Source organism: Rhinolophus sinicus, linkage group LG07, assembly GCF_036562045.2.
Source record: "Rhinolophus sinicus isolate RSC01 linkage group LG07, ASM3656204v1, whole genome shotgun sequence".
NCBI lineage: Eukaryota > Metazoa > Chordata > Mammalia > Chiroptera > Rhinolophidae > Rhinolophus > Rhinolophus sinicus.
Window position 1 is genome coordinate 69,149,353 of NC_133757.1, and position 14,229 is coordinate 69,163,581.

At 52.5% G+C, this 14,229-nt stretch overlaps 1 protein-coding gene across 6 annotated transcripts in view; it reads left to right on the forward strand.

Annotated features, from left to right (window-relative positions):
• The first annotated feature begins 2,849 nt into the window (after window positions 1-2,849).
• The window catches only part of TMPRSS9 (transmembrane serine protease 9), a 34,633-nt gene continuing 23,253 nt past the window's right edge, over window positions 2,850-14,229 (forward strand). For 5 of the 6 annotated variants that reach the window (XM_074337508.1, XM_074337513.1, XM_074337511.1 and 2 more), the window contains exons 1-2: window positions 3,245-3,346; window positions 4,971-5,078. The gene's annotated coding sequence lies outside the window, so the exon portion shown is untranslated. Of the gene's footprint in view, window positions 3,041-3,244; window positions 3,347-4,970; window positions 5,079-14,229 lie in introns of those variants that run through there. The other variant, XM_074337509.1, reaches the window with a different exon arrangement.

Below are 14,229 nucleotides of genomic sequence, written 5' to 3' on the forward strand. Positions count from 1 at the left end.
AAACAGCACTTTTGATTTGTAGGACTCGGCCTTTACCTTTCCCGCGGTGCAGTGAGCTCGGTAGCCGGGAGACGGCGGGTGGGGGCGGGGCCGTCGGCGGGGCGGGGCCGTCGGCGGGGCGGGGCCGTCGGCGGGGCGGGGCCGTCGGCGGGGCGGGGCCGTCGGCGGGGCGGGGCCGTCGGCGGGGCGGGGCCGTCGGCGGGGCGGGGCTGGCTCATCCTGCCCGGACACCTGCAGTAAGGTATGAGTGAAATCCACGATCGTACCCGCTGGCGCTGAAGGGGGGGTTTTGCTGCAGTGCTGCTAACTGTTGTGTGGGTGTTGTGTCCTAATGAGTGGCTTAGAAGTAACAGTATGTTCCCTGTGTTTTGGATACTGTTAGCTTATTCGCTGTTATCTAAGGCGTCTGGAGGGGGATCCCCACAGCAGGAGCCGAGACCTGTTGTAAAGGGCCAGGTAGCCAATGTTTGGGACTGTCACACAGCCTGCCACAACTAGTGAACTCTGCTGCTGTGGCCGGAAGCATTATAGACAACGTGTGAACAAATGGCAACTGTGGCCAAAACTATTAGTGGACATCGAAACGTGAGTTCTCTATACCTTTCACATCAAGAAATACTTTTTTGGTATTTTCCAAATGTGTAAAAACATAAAGCCCTTTCTTAGCAAGCAGCTGTGCAAAGACAGGCAGAGGGCCAGATTTGGTCAGCTCCACCCCACGTGCCGACCCCCAGTCTGCAGGAATGCAGATCCTGAAGACATGGGCTCGTGTTTGGCCAAGGGAGCTGACCAGAGTGTCGGGGGCCAGTGTTCCGTTGTCACCAGCCCCTCCTTTCCATGTACAGGAGGCGAGTCTCTAAGGCCACTCAGCCTGCAGAGGGCCAGCCCAGGTTCACGTGAACTCCTCCAGGCTCACACTGAACCGTGCTGCTCACCGGCATCACCATCCCTTTCTGGGGCAAAAAGACCCCAACCCCTGTGAAATGGGCCAAACACAAGAACACAGCCGCCAGTGAGGTTCAGGGCAGACGCCGCAAAGCCTAATTTAAACCACCTGGGAAGGAATGGCTTCATCACTGCAAGGTAATTCTAGAATATTTAAAGTCACAGTTGTTTGTAAATTTTAACTATTAGCGATCCACCACTAAACTATCTAAAAGGAGAGCCTCAGCGAGGACTTGGGCAGGTGTCACACCCTGACTCTGAGTCCTCTGTGACATGGGAGTGGTGGCACAGAGGACAGGCACGGGGGACAACCCTGAGATCTGGTGCCTGGAGTGGCACTGAGCAGTTGGACTGACCTGGCTGTCTGTCCGTCCTACATGACAACTGATGGTGGGTTAGGCTTTTGTGAGGGTGGTGGGCCCCAAGAGTTCACATCTTGCACTTAAGCTAAAGAGTGGAACGATGCTGTGAAAACAGTGATTTCCTTTTACTAAGCAGGCCAGAGCTTACACAATTTTCATTCATTCATCCATTCATTCAGACATTCAAGCAGTCTTCACTGAATGCCTTCTGTGTGCCAGGCTCCCCTTCTCCGACTTGGGCTGGGGATGCGTGAGTCTCAGAACCCCTCTGGCCCAGGTGGCTCACCCTGATGAGGAAGGACAGGATACAGGTCAGTGCAGGAGAGGCCCCCAACTCTGACTTGGGGGGGCAGGTATCAGGGAAGACTGCCTGGAGGAGGTGACTTTTGGCTGAGCCCAAGGGATGCAGGAGGGGTGGTTCCAGGCCATGGTGGGGGAAGTGAGAATGGCTGGTGCCAGTGTTCAAGGATGGGGGGTGAGGAGCCCGGATGGAAAGTGATAGGGGTTGCCAGCCACATGGGGAAGTCAGTAGCATGTCACTAGATGGTTAGGGGGCTGTAGCTCCAGAAAAAAACAGTGGCTAGAGGAGAGAGAGAATGGTGGCCCCCAGGGGTCACAGGCTGCTCTTCACACAGCTGTCCTGGCTCAGAGAAGGAGGCAGCACAGGGGAAGAACACAGGTCTGGAGCCAGATGACCTTGGAAACGTCACTGCCCTCTGGGGCTGCAGCTGCCTTTTCTACCAGAAGGGGTGACAGCTACTTCTTCAGGGTCATCAGAAGCACCAGAGAGTCTGCACATATTCAGTAAATGGGACCACACTGCATGCAGCTGGGACCCCGGGGGATGGCAAAGATGGCAGTTCTAACAGAGGGCACAGGCTCGCAGAAGGAATAGGCAACGTGCTATGGAAGCTGGAGGGGAAGGCTGGGCTGCCACATGGCCATGCTAGGTGCCCAGGTGTGTCAGAACAGACCAAGCCATTGCTCCAGCCAGACTGTGAGAACGAACCAGACGAACCCCAATAGAGGGGCAGCTACCAAATTCCTGACCCCCCTCACCACTGCCCAAGGCGTCCAGAACGAGGAATGTCTGAGAAACTGTCATAGCCTGGAGGGTTCCAAAGAGACAAGAAACCTGTCACGTGGGACCTGGGACAGAGGACATAGGGAAAACTGAGGAATCTGAATAAAGCACTTGTGTTAGTTAATAATGTGTTGATATTAGTTCATTAATTGTGACACTAATGTAAGGTGTAAGTAATGAGGAGACTGGATGTGGGTACAAGAGAACTAGTATCTTCTCTGTAAATCTAAAACTGTTCTAAAGTCAAAAGTTTATTTTTTAAAATATTGTAGTTATTCACACAAGACACCGCTCCCCCATCTCTCTGCTGCCCTGAGCATCTGCTCTGTGCAGGTCCCAGCTCCCCTCCTCTGCCCTCTGTCCACGGTCACCTGCCTGTGTGGGCTCCTGCCCAGGCCCTCCCTCCACCCGGACGACCGGCTCCATCCGCAGCAGCCCCAGGGCCCAGGGACGGACCACCCCCGTGGCTCCCGGGCACCCAGTGCGTCCACTCCTTTCCCTCTGCTGGTCGGGCTCCTTCCCGGAACTGGTGGTAGACTGATGGGACCCGCCTGGGCCCGGGGCTCCTGACGGGCTCACGGGGCCGGCTACCCCAGTGTCCTTTCGAGTCCCCACCCCGGCGGTGCTGAGGGAGGCAGGCCAGGCTCAGGTGCGCAGGGGAAGGGGCAAACAGGAGGTGGGCAGGGGAGGCTGGGGAGGCTGGTGACTGAGGGTTGGGGGGTCGCCCCCAGGCTGAGTCCCGACCCCAATGCGTGATAGTACCCCCAGCCCAGGCCGGGCCCCAGCCCAGGCCCCGCCCCCAGCCCGTGCCACCCCCCCAACCCAGGTGCCACCGCCCCCAGCCGGTGATGCTTCCAGCTCAGGTGCCGCCCCCGCCCCGCCCGGCTCCCTAAGGCCCCGGCTCGCTTCGCACGGCGGCGGGAATAGGAAGCCGTGCAGCTTCAGGCGTAGCACGGTGAGTCGGGCGACCCCGGGCGCGGCGCCCCCGTCCCGAAATGGGACGAGGGCAGCTCCTCCCTCCCTGTGCCTCAGTTTATCCAAGACCTCTCTGTGTGGTAGCGGCTTTGTAGACGAGTGAACGGGCTGTGTGGACGCGGTTGCGGTGTGTGAATGAGGCCGGGCTGTGTAGACACGGGTGGGCTGTGTAGATTGCGGCTGTGCAGAAATGTGGGCAGGCTGTCTGGACGCAAACAGGCTGTGTAGACGCCGCTGGGGTGTGTGAATGTAGCCGGCCGTGTGTGTAGACGTGGTGGGAGCACACTGCCAGTGCCGGTCCCCCCAGGGCTCCCCACAACCCACAGCAATTTTCCCGCATTTCTGAGAATTAACTTGGCTAAAACCAAGCGCGGTGCCTCAGCCTGGACCTTTGGTGGGGGCTGCGACTGCGGCAGGAATGTGCTGGACAAAGACCGGTGAGGATTGCCCTGTGTGTGATAAAGGGGTGCCCTGCTTCTCTCCCTCTCCTTTGTCGCAGCCTTTTAGTGGCTGGTGAGTGAATAAATGACAAAAATTTGGGGGTAACCATTTGGGGAGGGTGTGGTCATAGGTGTGAAATTGGGGGTGGTGTTATCTTTGCCTGGGGAAGGGGCTGTCATGCATTCAGTTACATGTGGCAGGAAAGCCGCCTTGGGCACACGTTGTGTGCTGTCCTGGAAGTGCCCGGAGCTCGGTGAGGATGGCCAGTGCCGGGGTCCTCTGGAGCCAGGCCCTCACCCTCCTTTCCCATCTCACAGGGGTCAAAGCTAGTCTCCAGGGTGGCAAAAGGTTTGGGGAACATGTGTTCACATCCACACAGGCCCCCTTTGTGAACCTGGACACAAGTAATCCACGTTTCGTGCATCATGACCATGGGACATAATATCTGACGAGCAGGGCTGGCAGCCTCCAGAGCAGATCTATCTATGCCCATGGGGCATGGAGCCTGCAGACCCGCCGCCCACCCTGCATGTCTGGGGCCTGGCCAGGTGTGGTGTGGGTGTGAGATTGTGAGTGTGACCATCGTGTGTGTGAGATTGTGTGTGACTGCGTGTGGGCATAATTGTGTATGGTTGTGTCATTGAGAGTATGTGGTTGTGTATGACTGTGTGTGGTTGTGTGTCTGTATAACGGTGTGAACACGTGTATGATTGTGTATGGTTGTATTGCAATAGTGTGTGGTTGTGTGAGGTTATGTGTATGGTTGCATGTGTGCAAACTCCCTGTTACTAGTTTCCTCATCTGGAGAACGGAGCCAGAGTCAAGGCCACTCACACAGCTCTGACGGCCACACAAGTTAAGTCCACCTTGAGGCGGGCAGCGTTCTTGTCCCATCAAACAGAAGCCCAGACGTTCGTCCCGCTTGTCCGACCACAGTGTATGGATTTGAGCAGGCGGATATGCAGCCCATGCTGGCTCTTGCCCCATCCCTGCTGAGCATCTGTGTGGCGTTCAAAGCTCCTCTGCAGAATTCTGAAGGTTTAGGGCATAAAGCATGGAGCTTGGAGACTGCAGATAGAAGCATGTTGGGTGGCCTTTTGTCAAGGCTGGGACTCCAACTCAGAACAATCTGCTTACAGAAAGCTCTGCTCTTGTTATCACAGCTGTCTGTCAAGAGTCTGGATCTGTGGCAGGGTGGTGGAGGCCTCGTCTGGGACCCGGGGACCACAGAGTGAACAGGCAGAGGCAGGCATTCCCTTGACGGCGGCCAGGTGAGTCCTGGGTCCTGGAGAAGGAAGCTGGGAGCAGAAACAGGGGTGGGGGGTCTGGGCAGTTGTTCTCACCCTGCAGTAAAGGAAGGTGAGAGAGCCGTGTGGATGCTACTGTGTCAGGTCCCCATCTTCGTTGCTCACCTGCCTCACTTGGACAGCAGGGCCCTGGGGTAGCAGAGGCCCGTTTCATGATAGAGAAGCAGCAAGCAGCAAAGTGGGGTAGGGGGCATCCTGGAATTCTAAGAACTGCGCGTGTATAAGAGAGAGGAGAGGGAGAGAGACAGAGACAAAGAGAGGCAGAGAGATAGCTATATAGAGACAGAGATATATAGAGAGAGGGACAGAGAGACAGAGAGACAAAGAGGCAGAGACACAGTGGAGGTCATCTCTCCAAGGCTCAATTTTATCATCGATAAAATGGGGAGAGTCATGCGGGTCCCTGGAGGGCTAACGTAACTCACTGACGTCCACGGCCCACACACACGTTAGGCTTGGGCTTTGTGCTCTCCTGGCATGAGCATCTCATGCACATATGTGGGAATAGCTGTGTGGAGCAACATCTGTGAAATGAACCTGCGTGACCCTAAAATTAACACAGAAGATGACCACTTCTGGGTCGTTGGCTGATATCCACATAAAGCTTTGTTGTTTTTCCCATTTTACCTCTGTTAATTAAAGATAATGATTCTGGAATTATTTTAGTTGCAAAGACGGCAGGGAGAGTACCCGCCTACCCTTCACCCAGCTCCCCCTGGTGTTCAGATCTTACCTAACCACAATGCAATGGCCACTAGTAAGAAATTAACATCGTACGACACTCAGCAGACTGCATTTTAATTTCCCATGTTCCCACTCATGTCCTTTTTCCATCGCGGGATCCAAGCCTGGATCCCCCATTGCATTCAGGACCATTGTATTCCTTTAAAGTTACACAAGTCCTAAGAGATTGGAAGTTTCTTTTTTGAATCTGCACGCTTTATCCATTTTCCTGGGTATCACCCATGTTTATTGTCTTCTCCTCTTGACACCCCCCACCCCCGGATCTCTGACTCTCTTTTCCCCTGTGCACGTTAGAAAGTTACAAGAACACAAGATATCATCGCCACAAATAGTTTTCTCACAAACAACGCTTCCCATGAAAACTTAACAAAAAGTCCATAGACAAAAAGAAGAAAAAGCAGACCGAGCTTATTAAATTTCCTTTAGGCTTGCTGAGTGATTTATTTCATGAAGTTGGGGCAAAGGGGAGGGAGGTTTCCTGGCTCGGTTCGAGTCTGAGGACGGGGACTGGGAGAAACCGGAGAGGCTGCGGCACAGACAAGTGATGTCTGTTCCATAAACAGGCCTTGGCTGCGGTGGGACTGAAAAAGGGCAGGCACGTGGGATGGCAGAGTGGAAAAACCATGATCACCTTGGATTAGGAGAAAGACAAAAATCATACAGAGCAAGAGTTGAGAGTGAGGAGGAGGAGAAGTTTAGATGCCCGGGGGGCAAAGCCGAGATGAAGCTGGGGTTTTATGGACGTTGAGAGCTGGCCCTGCCTGGAAAATGGGAACCCGAGCACTGTGTCTCCCCTTGGAGAGGCTGAACCACTGCCGTAACCAACTAGGTAAAACCAGATGGTAAGGCAAGGAGAAGATTCACAGCCGAAGGACAAGGGACTAAAGACGACATGAAGAGAAGGGTGCAGGATGGGCTACCGAGAACAGAGTACTTGCTTCCTGGGAGGTAAAGTGGAAAAGCAGACAGAAGGGTCACAGGCTATGGAGTCTTGTGCATTAGTTATCGGTTGCTGTGTCACAAATTATCCCCCAAATTTAGCAGATTAAAATGAATGTTATTATGCGTATTTCTGTGAGTAAGAATTAGGGAGGATTATCTGGGTGGTCCTGCCTCAGGGTCCCTCATAATGCTGCAGTTAAGCTGCCAGCGTGGACCGCCTCATCTGAAGGCTCCACCAGGACAGGAGGGGCCCCTTCCAGAATGGCTCCCCCACAGGGCTGCTAGCGGGAGACCTCAGGTCCCCCATGGGGCCCCATGGTGTCCTCACAACGTGGCGGCTGGCTCCCCCCAGCCCCCAGAGCAAGTGGTCCCAGAGAGAGAAAGGCAGAAGCCACATGTCTTTTATGATGTAGTCTCAGAAGTTATACTCCCTTGCTTCTGGTACATTAGGAGCACGTCATCAAGTCCAGCTCACACTCAGAGGGCGGCAAATTAAACTTTGCTAAAGAGAAGACGGCAAAGAATTTGTGGACATGTCTTCAAACCACCACATCTTGTGACCTTGGGCAGGTCACCAGGCTCCTGTGTGACTCTGTTTCCTCCTCAGTCGGATACAGCTGTCTCCTAGCAGAGTTGTGGTAATAAATCAGATATGCATGTAACTGTCATTTAGTGCAATGAATTTCTCCCAGCACGTTTCCATTCTCTTGAGGAATGACGTACCAGGTGTAGCTATCAAACAGCAACCTTGGAACTGCAAGGCAAGAGTGCAGAGTGAGCTAGCTTGTTCTCTTGGTCAATATTGTGCTAAAGAGTGGGGAGCATGTCGTGGCTGTTCTCTCCGTGGCTCCCTTCTCCCAGGGTTAGCCACTTCTCCCAAGGGGGCCCCAAGGGACCCCAGGCTCTGGACCTTGGCAGAAGCCGTCCTGCCATCTCTTCCCATGGGTACAGCTTATATAACCCAGGAGAAAACAAACAAAGCAGGGGAGGCGGAGGTGACCGTCATGAGGATATAGATAAGCACATCAGGCAGAGGGCGCAGCACGTGCAAAGGCCCGGAGGCTGAACTGTGCCCCCTGTGTTTGAGGAACACTGAGGAGGCCCAGTGGCTGGAACTGAGGGAGGGAGGAAGTAGGAGCTGCAGACAGACAGCAAAGAGCGGGTGGGACCAGGTCACGCAGGGCTTTTGCCCTGAGGGAGAGCCACATGGAGATTTGAGCAGAGGCGGGCATGGCCTGACTCAGATTTTAGCTGGCAAGGATGGAAACAGCCAGCCCTCAGTGAGGCCGGGACAATGCTCTCCTTAGTCCAGGGGAGAAGTGAGGGACGTGGCCCAATTCTAGATATCCTTTGAAGGTGACTGACAGCATTTGTTGGGCAGACTGGTGAGAAAGGCCTCAGGACCCCAGGGAGTTTTGGAGATTCTGTCTGAGATGGGGAAAACTGGGAGGAACAGGTATTTGGGGGGCACATGAGAAGAGATATCAGGAACTCAGTTTGGTGCATGTCAGAGTTGAGAAGCTTGTCAGTCATTGGATTGTGGTGAGAAGTTGCTACAATTTTGGAGGTTTGAAACAGCTCCTATCTACCATCTCCCAGTTTCTATTGGCCAGGAGCTCGGGCACAGCTGAGCTGGCTTCTCTGCTCAGGGTCTCACAAGGCTGCAGAAGCAGTGCTGCCCGGGCTGCCATCTCATCTGAAGGCTTGACTGGGGAAGGACCCACTTCCAAACTTGTTCAGGTTATTGGCCAGTGACAAAGGGCCCAGCTTTGACTGGCTGCCAGCTGGTGGCCACTCTCAGCTCCTAGAGCCCTCCCATAGCTCCTTGTCCCTGGGCCTCTCCAGAATAGCCCCTAGTCGTTTAAGACGGAGTCTTACCTAATGTCATATAATCGTGACAGTGACATCCCATCACTTCTGTCATATTCTACTGGTTAGAAGCAAGTCACAGGTCCTGCCCACACTCAAGGGAAGGACATTAACACGGGGGTGTTAACACCAGGAGGTGTGGGTCATGGAGGTCACCTGAGGTCCCCCAGAAGGAAGTTCCTGTAGCCAGTTGGACTTGAGTCGAGAATTCAGATGAGTCTGGGCTGTTATTAAAACCACAGACTGGATGGGATCCCGGGGGTGGACACATAGCTGCAAGTAGTCCATGAAAATAGTTATTTAATCTTCTTTAAATGGCCTACTTTTTAAAACTGAAAAAAAATTTTTTTAAAGAAACTTTGTCACTGACATGTACAAATGGAAAGCATGTAAGAGAATGCTACTGAAAACATAAAAGAAATGGGAGGAAAACCAAACAGTGTTCTTAAATTGTTACTGTCCTCCAGGGCCCAGATGTAGGTAAAGCAAGCAGGGCTGTCACCGTGTGCCAACATTTAGAGGGATGCCGAAAATCTCAGTCATAGAGAGAAATAATACTGTAATGCAATATTGTAAAATATATGGGTGCACAGGGGACCTCAATAAGCAAAATTTCACCATTTTAAGCAAAGACAGCAGTGGACAGGGCTGGGATTAGTAGAAGAAGAACCAGGTGAGTTGGGCAAGTGCAAGGTCGGAAACTGTCTTTATGTAAAAATGCTGACATTTGGTTGGTCATGGATTTTAATTTTTTATTTTTAAAAATTGTTGCATGAAAATGTCATTTATCTCGTGGCCCGAGGTTTTTGGTGTCCCCTTAACTTTTGCCCCGAGGCCAGTGCCTCGGTCACCTTGGCCTGCTCATCCCCCTGGAAGGCCCTGTGCCTGAGGCTCACTCTCTCATTTTGGAAACAGATGCTGGCAAGCGTGAGAGTGGCATTAAGGACACACTGGTCTTAAACCGAGATTCCCCGCGTCATCGCCAGGAGGCTGCGAGCAGATGTGGTTCCTGCCTCGTCCATAATTTCGGCTCAGTTCCCAAAGTCCTCTTGTGTAGCACCTCCTTAGAAAGCCCCCATATTGCTCCACCCTTCTGGCAGATGAAGACAGATGGGTGGGTAGGGTGACCAGATGTCCCGATTTCCAGGTTCAAACTGGAACAGTTCCAGGTAACCGAGGATGATCTGTCCCCCAAGTGGGAGGGACTTGCTCAGTGTCACGCCATCACCAACAACCGAGTTGGGATGAGAATCAGGCCTTCTGACTCCAGCCTGGGACAGAGGACGCCAGGACAGTGGCATGTGTTCAGCTGGAGGCTGGTTGAGCCACAGGCTCAAGTTGGGGACATTGGTGCTCACAGTTCACAAGTTATTCCCGCACTAAATGTTGGTCCCTTCCCTGTATCTTGGTGCGCCCTTCAGATCTCAGATCTGGCACCGATCCTTCTTGAAGCTGCTAGGACCATTCCTGTAACCGGGGACAGACAGTGAGTGCTGAGTGCACCCCTCGCCCACCCATGTCTCTCATTCTGCAACTCCAGTTTTGTCTGGAGTGTTCTCATGTATCTCTCAAGCTCAGGTGGTAACTTATCCTCCTACGTGGCTTTCAAAAAAAATCGTTATGCCCCATCCTATCAAGGGCTCTCTCGTAGCCTGAGGTCGCCGTGTGGAGCCGCCACCGCCCCCTGTGCTCCCTTTCATTCCTGGTAATCAGCTATCTTCCCTCTTTCTACTTGGCTTTTGTTTTCTATTCTCTCCCACTCCAAATCTCTGCAAAAAAAAAAAAAAAAAGAATACAAATAAAGCAAATTCTAGAAGCAATTTTGTAGCCTAAGATTAGGAGTGTCAAGGACCTTCCGGAACCTTCCATCCCTTTGCCGCTCTCTCTTAAGCAAAACACCCACTTATCTGAGACAGGCTGTCTCCAATCCATCTGAGTGAAAAGAAAAAGATACATCTAAACAGGCAGATTTGGTTTTTGGTCTACCCAACACCAAAGAATTTATTTGGCTGCCTTTTTTTTTTTTTTTTTTTTTAAAGCCCTGAGTGAGCTTTACATGTTGGTCAGAAGTTTACTTGGATTTAGAAATATGGGTGTTTGTGGAAAGTTAGGTGTCAAATGGACGCTGCCTTATGCCTGGAGACTGATAATTAGCCCATGACGATTCCAGCTTCTGCTTCTCAACGTGAGGTGGAAGAGAAAGCCAGCCACACAGGTCGCTGCTGGGCAGTGTGGGCTAATTATCATCTTGGCAAAACTACCGATCTCATAGCCCTTCACCTTTGGCAAAATTGTCTGCTTTTCACTCAAGTGGCAACTGTCTGCAAAGACTGCAGGGAGATGAGAGTGTGAGGAGGTGCAGAGGCTCGTGTCTGACCTTGAGGAGCTGACGGGGGTCGAAAGACCCTGTAAACTGGGCATGTCTGAGCAGCACTTCATAAGCCGGGCTCCACTGTCTTCTGTGCTTTGAGGACTGCATCCGCACCAGACATTCCTGGTCTTGTGTTCGCCGTGGCGAGGAGGGCCATAAGTTTCCACCCGTCCATTCTTTGCTGACTTTTCTCAACAATTTTTTCACTGTGATAACATAAAATTCACCATCCTAACCATTTTAAGTGCACAGCTCAGTGGCATTAAATATATCCACACTGCTGTGCTGCCATCCCCACCATCCACCTCCAGAACTTTCTCATCTCCCCAAACTGGCACTCTGTTCCCATTAAACCCTCACTCCCCTCCCCTCCCCCAGCCCCTGGCCCCCACCACCTACTTCCTGTCTCTGTGAATTTGACTCCTCTGGGGACCTCCTGTGAGTGGGATCACACAGTGTTTGTCCTTCTGTGACTGGTTTGTCTCACTGAGCATCATGTCCTCCAGGTTCGTCCACGTTATAGCAAGTGTCAGGATTTATTCCGGAACAGAATAAACGTGGACGGGCTGGAGGTGGGAGCAAGTAGTGCTGCGGAGGGAGTTGCGGCTGAACATTTGAACTTGGTGCTAAGCGTAGTGAGGAGCTACAGAAGGGCAGGGAAGGAACATGATCATATTCGTACAGACCACGCTTTCTCCCCCTCGGCACAGCTGGCATTTGAGGTCCTCCTGCGCACTGTGGGGGTTGAGCAGCATCCCTGGCCCCACTCACTTGATGCCAGGAGCACCCCCAGTTGTGATAACCACAGATGTAACCAGATGTTGCCCAATGTCCCCTGGGGGAAGAATCATCCTGGGGGAGAACCCCCACTGTAGGCAGATATCCTTAGTTGTATGAAAAAAATGGATAGGTGGGGGCAGACCTGGAGTTAGCAAGAACACCACTAGCCCAGGGAAAGGGTGAAGGTTGTGAGAGTGGGGATGGGTAGGTGGAGTCCCTGGAGAGGAGGAAGGAAACAGAGTGGCCAGATTTGGAGGTGACCAGCAAGGAGGGGAATAAGAAGGAAGGGTGACAGAAGACTCCAGGGGTTGGTCTACAGTATCCACCGATGGGAGAGGTAGTACCCATGGGATGAAGGAGTGGGTACTGTGATTGGCAGGCCCGGGTCCATTGGGGACCAATCACTGATGGGGGATAGGCATGGATATTGTGATTGGCAGGCTTGGACCCAGTGGGAACCAATTACCAATGGGGATGAAGGAGTGGCTACTGTTGATTGGCAGGCCTGGATCCAATGGGGACCAATCATGGATGGAGGGAAAAGGGGTAAATACTGTGATTGGCAGGCCTAGCGGCCAAGTGGGTGGGCCACTATGATTAGGGTGTGACTTCCCCAAAGAAAGAAATTCTGGGAAGACAAAAAGGACATTGTCACCTACATGCCATAGAAAATTAGAACCAAAGGGTCAAAGCTGATCAATGATCAGCTGTAACTGAGGCTAGGAGAGGTAAACTGCTTCTGGAATTCACAGAACCAGTCAGATTGAAGCCAGAGTGTGGACGTTGGTCTTCGGGTGACCAGCATTCCTCCCACTCAACCCCAGAGGACAATGGGGAAAGGGCAGGTCCCATTTTCAAGTTTCTCTTCCTACAAAGTGCCCAGAGCCTGGATCAGCAACCAATCCTCTCAACCAAGTCAGCGCTGGGTAGTATTGCCCACAGAGCCTGTATTAGTTTCCTGTTGCTGCTGTGACAAAGTGGGCCAAATAGGGCTAAACCCAGGTGAGGGCAGGGCTGGTCCTTCGGGAGGCCCCAAGGAGAATCGCTTCCGGCCTTTCCCAGCTTATAGAGGTGCCACATCCAGTGCAGCTTCTTTCATCTCTGACTCTGAGCCTCCTGCCTCCCTTTTACGAGGACCCTGTGATGACACTGGGCCCCCGTAATCCAGGGTCGTCCCCATCTCAGGGGCCTCAACTTAATCCCACCTGCAAAGTCCCTTTACTCTGGGAGAGGACATGTCTACAACTCCCGGTACCAGGATGGAGATGTCTTTGGGGACATTATTCTGCCTGCCACAGTGTCCAAGCAAAATGCCATTTCTATGGAAGCACCAGAGACACTGTCAGAATTTTTGGATCAAACAGCCACTGCCTTTTCTGGGCCTTGCTTGGTTCAAAGGCAGATTTTGTAGCCTGATTTTTATCTGCTCCCCATCAGGCCTGCCAACTGCTGGATGAGGTTTCTCTGCCCTTCGAGGGTCGGGCCGGGGCACGGGTGCACTGGCGCATGAGGGACGCCGAGGGGGGCAGAGCTGTCCCAGCTTGCCTGGGTTTCCTTGTTTGTTCATAGATACTCACTGCTGGCTCCCCTCATTCTGGATATTTCTGTGTGGAAACAGTTCCAATGTGTCCCATTGTCCCCTGTGGTTCTTGGGCTTCCAGCTCTCCCTTCTCACATTCTAGTTTCCAGCAATTTCTCTCTCTCTATCTCTCTTAATTATTTTCTTTTTTATTACGGTTAATTATATGTAACATAAAATTCACCATCTTAACCATTTTAAATGCACAGCTCAGTGGCATTAAGCACATTTATGTTGTGCAACAATCCCCACCATCCCCTCCAGAACTTTCTCATCGTCCTAAACTGACACTCTGTCCCCATTGAATACTCAGTCTCCTCCCCTCCCCCAGCCCGGCCCCTACCATCTGCTTCCTATCTTTGTGGATTTGTTTGTGGCAATTTGTTACGCAGCAGTAGCTGACTGACACACTTTCTCTACGTTGTCCCTTCCTTCCTCCCTCCCTCCTGCCACAGGCTTTTGGCACGTTTTGTTCTCGCTGTATGGGCAGCTGTTCCTTCCACTGGGCACCTACCGAACTCTTCATTATCCTCCAGAACTCAGATAACTCATTCCTCCCTCAGGAAGCCTCCCCTGACTTCCTGTCTAGTCCCATGGATGCATCTCTATTTCGGAGCCTTTATTGTCACTGTAGTTTTCATTTATTTAGGTCTCTGCCAGTAAGGTTTAAGCTTTATGAGCTCAGAGAATCACATAGGCCTCATTCTGGGCTGGGTACCCAGCACAGAGCAGCCAGGTTGCAAATATCAGGCAGAGAGAGCGCGAGTGAATGGTGCTTCTATATTCAATGCTAAGTAGCAGTGGGGCCCCTTGTGTGCCCTAATGATGGT